The following is a 6,026-nucleotide window of genomic DNA, read 5'->3' as shown; positions in this document are numbered from 1 at the left end:
TGGGAGGCTGAAGTGGGTGGATTGCCTGAGCTCAGGAGTTCAAGACAAGCCTAGGAAACATGGTGAAACCCCTGTCTTTACTAAAATACAAAAAATTAGCCAGGGATGGTGGTGTGCACCTGTAGTCCCAGCTACTTGGGAGGCTGAGGCACAAGAATTGCTTGAACCTAGGAGGCAGAGGTTACAGTGAGCCAAGATCGTGCCACTGCACTCCAGCCTGGAAAACAAAGAGAGACTCTTTCTCCAAAAATACATATATATATATATATATATATATATATATATATATATATATATGTATATATATAATTATTTCACTAAGTAACACTTTTTCATGAAGTGGATTCATCATAAATGTTAGCCTAATAATTTGATCTCAGATGGAATTTATTATATTCTATTATCCTTACATTCACTCATTCAAAAAATATTTGAGTGCCTATCTGTGACAGAAATTTAAAGATTTCTAGCCTTTTTTAAAAAATAAACATTCTTCCATTAGCGATTTCATATTCTACATAGCAAGTTCAGAATTTTATGATGCCTAAATTACAAATAAATGTAGACAGTATTAAACCTTGGATATTTGTGGAGACAAATATATTTGATGAATGACCTTGGAGGCCCAGAAATGAGAATGAGTAGAACTGGGGATTCCTCTCTCTGCAGCAGCAGGCCCTACATTTAAACTCATCCTCCCACAAAGTCTGCAGATTTTGGGCAGCCAGCTTTCTCAGCACTCCCCCAAATAGTTGGCAATGATGTTCAGACTGTCCAAGCAGTCCAGTTGCCCCCAAGCCACTTTCATACTCACTTTGCTTAAAGAGAGAGAGCAATTAGAGGGAAGAGGGCAATAGAGCCATCTCCTAGAGGATGGCTTGCATAGTGTCTCCATCCATTTCCTGGTTCACAAATGTCTTTTTAGAATGTTCAGGGAAGGTGGAACTGTGCACTGCTGACCCATTTGCCTAGAATCCCAGCTTGCTCCAAGTGATCCCACACGTTTGCTGGAGTTTGTTGCCTGGCAATATTCAGGTAAACATTGTTCTTGAGGTCTGTGGGAATCCTGGATCCGGCAGGGTCCCACCATTCTCTTTTAGTGTTCTCTTTGACTCCTCTATGACTTCATGGAACTACAACAATTTCAGGCAAGATCATGAAAGCACATTATATGGAGGCCCCTAAATCTCCTGGGAGGAGCTCCATTGCCAATACTTGTTTCCTAGCCCCACGCACACCTGAGCTGAAATGTGAGGGTTGAAGGAGGTGACCAGCTCTTAAATCCCATGGATTCTCCATCAGTTTTTCTTCCCCATCCTCTACAGGTTTGTTCCTCTCTTTGGTTTTTGGTGATGGGGAGGTGGATACATTTGCTTTCACATTTTTTTTTTTTATAGCCTTCCATCTGGACATTCCTTATAAACTTCAAAAGCTAGACTTCAGCGTCTTTATTCCCACACCCAGAACTGACCACTGCCTGACCACACCTAGATGGTGGCCTCTTGTCCTGCAGCCCAAAGGGGAGAGATTTCCATGAATAATGGTGGTAAATCATATCATCCAAATATTATGTTTTACATGAAAAAACAATTATGTCACAGGAAGTGGAAAGAATAGGAAAAATGTATTTACACCATGATTAAAGCTATATAAAATAAAACTGTCTGTATAAAAAATAAGACAGGGATGAAGAATACTAAATTGCTAATCTTGGCTATGTTTAGAGTGGTGGGTTATGGGTGAGATTTTATCTCTATGTTTTCCCTCTTTTTATTTATTTATTTATTTATTTATTAAGATGGGGTTTCACCATGTTGGTCAGGCTGGTCTTGAACTCCCGAAGTCAGGTGATCCACCCCCCCTTGGCCTCCAAAGTGCTTGGATTACAGGCGTGAGCCACCATGCCCTGCCATATCTCTATGTTTTTCAAAATGCTTGTGGCTATTTTCATAAGTAAACAAAAAATAAATTTGCTAAAAAAAACAGATAAATCTCTTTTATTGCTTGCAAGTACATTTCCTTGAACAGACCTTGAATAATGAAGGAATAACCTAAATTTACAGATAAAGATCTCATTCTCCTGTGGTAAGCCCTTCTAGTGTTTTAATAACTTTCTTATCAGGAAGTCTTCCTTCTATTTGTCATTAAATCTCTTCTGCTATGTTATTTTAATGCTTTTATTTCTGGCTGAAATTTTAGTTTGTTATTCAATAATATCATAGCTGTGGCTAACCACAAAACCATCTTTATGTATTATAAATAACATGTTAGCTATATTATTACATGTTTATTGAAAGCATTACAAATCATATAAACTGCCATCATAATGAATTAGAATAAATATAGACAGGGATTAAATGGTTTGTCTTTATGGTCTCTGTATCTATCAGTCTTCTTTGCACATGGGAGATTCAGTAAATTCTATTTTGTGATTTCCTAGCTCATTGGCCTACAGATGGCAAAAAAATAAGAACCAGTTGTTTTTCTCTTTTTTGAGACGGAGTCTTGCTCTTGTCGCCGAGGCTGGAGTACAATGGCATCATCTCGGCTCACTGCAACCTCCGCCTCCTGGGTTCAAGCGATTCTCCTGCCTCAGCCTCTCAAGTAGCTGGGAATACAGGCGCCCACTATCATGCTTGGCTAATTTTTGTATTTGAGATAGGGTTTCACCATGTTGACCAGGCTGGTCTCAAATTCCTGACCTCATGATCCGCCCATCTCAGACTCCCAAAGGGCTGGGATTACAGGCGTGAGCCCCTGCACCTGGCCAGAACCAGTTATTTTTCATATCTTTTATTTTCAGGAAAACTTAGAGAAATACAAAACAGAACATGCATAATTAAGTCAGACCTGTATTGTCAATGACAAACAGAGTTGAGCAGTTCTGTGGACTAGTGGATTCAGATAGCAGAGTTGTGTGACTAGTCTAAACAATTCTCGCTCAAGATGACAGGATGTATACTATTTTTACATGTAGTGAGGATAATTTTAAAAAATGGATATATGCTTTAAATAGTCTTTTTCACACTCCATGTTGACTATGCACATGGCCTGAAATAAGAATTAGAGTACAGAATAAATACTATAAGAGCAGCTAATTGACAGCCAACAGCTTTGAAAGCTTGGATTGTAAAATTGCAAAACTTTCCAGGAGAAAGAAGGAAAAACAGAATCCATGAGCTAACCAAATGCTTCCAGTTCAGAGTTTTTCTTAGTTTCAGCAGTGGCCCAAAGGAATGGCAATTCAGACCACGATGAATCTAGATACATCTGTCACAATTCGAAGGATCTTTCCTAGGACAGGGTAATCAATCCCTCTGAGGAGGTTGTGGGCAATTTTAGGGTCAACTGAAGAATCTCATTTAATACAAAATGACTAGGGATCCCTTTACATCATGAACTCAGGCTGCGGAAACACTAATGGCAGTGTTTCCCAAAGTGTGATGCCCGGGAGTATTTAAGACATTGTTATTTTCCCTGCTCACCCTTCTGTGAATGTACTACTGTGGTGTGCCCTAGATCAGGGGCCACTAGTCACATATGGCTATTCATCAGTTGACAGTGGTTAATCCAAAGTGAGGTATGCTGTAGGTATAAAATATACACAGAAATGTGAAAGCTTAGTACAAAGAAGGTAAACTATCTTCATCTTAACAACTTCTTTGTACGAATCACATGTTGAAGCGATAATATCTTGGATAAATTGGTTTAAATAGAATACCTTAGTAACATTAATGTTGCCTATTTCTTTTTCTCTCTTTCAATGTGGTTGCCAGAACATTTTCGATTACGCATGTGGCCTGCACGTACAGCTCATCTAATGTTTATTGGACAGCTGCTGCTCTGGAAAGACCACTTGGCCGAGCTCCTGTCCATCACAACATTACACTCCCACAGCATGTCGGGAGTTACACCTGGGGCCACTAGAGAAAGCTCTAGCCTAAGCTGAATGAGGAGGATTTATCTGATGGCCGACAGCAGCAGGCTGTGTGCAGGAGCTAGGTGCTGAGTGCCTGGGGCTGAGTCTGAGGTGGAGATTGAAAGTGTATGAGATAGAGGGAGGAAATAAGACATCTTTGCACTTTCGGTTTCCTTACTAAGTGGATTTATTTAAGTGAAAGAAGTGAGTAAATTTTAAAATATATTAATACAGTAGGTCTGTGGATATGTAAATACAGCAATTGAAATGTGTCCTATACATCATTGTGACCGTTTACTTAATATTCTTTGAACAAAACCATTGATATATGTACATGGCTGTATTATAATATTACTTTCTGGTATTTATTGTGAATTCTGACCTTTTCTATTTCATTCTAAACACAACACAGGGTTTATTTTCTCTATTATCTCAGGAACTAGCTAGCTCTGGATCATTCAAGGAAGGAGAGAAGCTAACTTCTCTGTCCTGCACTAACTATTCCCCTCTAACTTTACCTATACCTGAAACAGTCAAATTCTCCTGCCACTTTGCCATTTGGCACTTAATCAAAATACCTATACTTAGGATCCATGATAGGGGCTGGTAATATCCTGAGTTGTCCATTTGAATGTTTCTAACAGCCTCAGAAGAGTTGACATGCATTATGATGGAAGGATGTTCAATAGATAGGGTACGAGTCTTAAGATGTTTCTTTTTCAGTTAAAGTTAACAATGCAGGAAATTATAAACAGCAGACAGCCTCAGCCACATAGGATAAAAGGCTATTTTGAAAGTAAGAATTGAGTTCATTAGCCCATATTCCACAAAGTAAAGCGTGTTCATGTATTCACTCACCTGACAATTTGATAAGTTTCCCAGCTAGACACAAGGAGAAGGTAGGCTGTAGGTGCTAACTTCATGAAATTTTACAGGCAATTAAGAAGAAACCTCACAGAAGACAATTTATAGTCCATATCTGAAAACTTCAAAATGGAGAAACTCAAAGTTGGCAAAGAGAGAAACAAATTCCTTTTAAAGGAAAAATACATTACTTTTTTACTTCTTAGAAATGATTCAGAGGGCTGCCATCAGTTCTAGTATATTTCTCTATAATCACAGCAATGTGTCTGGAAGGCCAAATTTTCCTGTGGGCTTTGTTCCCACTATTGTTCAGAAGCCAAGAAGTAAGTTGAACTAAAGGACCCTAGCTTGGTTTCGGTCATCATTTTGTGTTACCAATGAGATGAAATTACATGCACTATTAGAAAAACAAACAGCAAAAGGGAGTTCGTAACTTTTAAACTTCTTCTGTATTTAGATAAGTCTTGGGGGAAAAGGGAAGGGAAGAGGCAAACATTTCTTCTATTTTTTAAAACCGTGTAATACAAAATATCCTTAATTTGGAATTAATTTGGCTGAGCACTTCTGGGTGGGGACCTCTGGAGATGGCACGGAACATCCCTTGATCTCGGTTTCTTATGTAATCAGCTGTAGCTATCCCTGAGCTCATAACACCAGAGTGTAAGACAGGCCATATTCCTTATTATTCTAAACTAAATGTCATCTGCTTTGAGCCCTCTTTTGCATACCTCGCAGGAAATCAAATCTCAGTTATTCTTCAAGCCCTTTTACTCCCCTCCATGGAATCCCACAAGAATCACAGGCTTCAACAATTCCAGGAACGTTGGGGCCCATACTTAATCCACGGACAGACTTCATTTCCATTGATTCTTCTCCCTGATGTGGCTGCTGGTCGCCAGGACTCTGTTGGGCAAGGCTGTGGTAAGTGAAGCAGACCTTTGCTTGGTGCCTCTCTGAGGTCATTTAGAACCACATACGAATGGGGGCCTTAGGAGCTGCCATTCCACAGATACCTCCAAACTCCAGACCCTATTATCGGTCCAGGGGCAGGTTCTGTTTTAGATTGGGTTCCCCCAAAAGCAGAGCTTGAGTTAGGGACTTCTATGCAGGCAGTATAGTCAGGGAGATCCCAGGAAGCAGGTGTGAGCTAGGAGGGGAGTGAGCAGGGAAGGAGGACATGCCACTCTGAGGGTGTGTTATGGATTACAGAGGTGAATGCATTGTGCCGCAAGGCTTTGATTCT

Source organism: Sapajus apella, unplaced genomic scaffold, assembly GCF_009761245.1.
Source record: "Sapajus apella isolate SASKATOON/1434 unplaced genomic scaffold, GSC_monkey_1.0 scaffold5, whole genome shotgun sequence".
Classification (NCBI taxonomy): domain Eukaryota; kingdom Metazoa; phylum Chordata; class Mammalia; order Primates; family Cebidae; genus Sapajus; species Sapajus apella.
The sequence above is the reverse complement of the archived record's forward strand: the minus strand, read 5'-3'. Positions refer to the sequence as shown.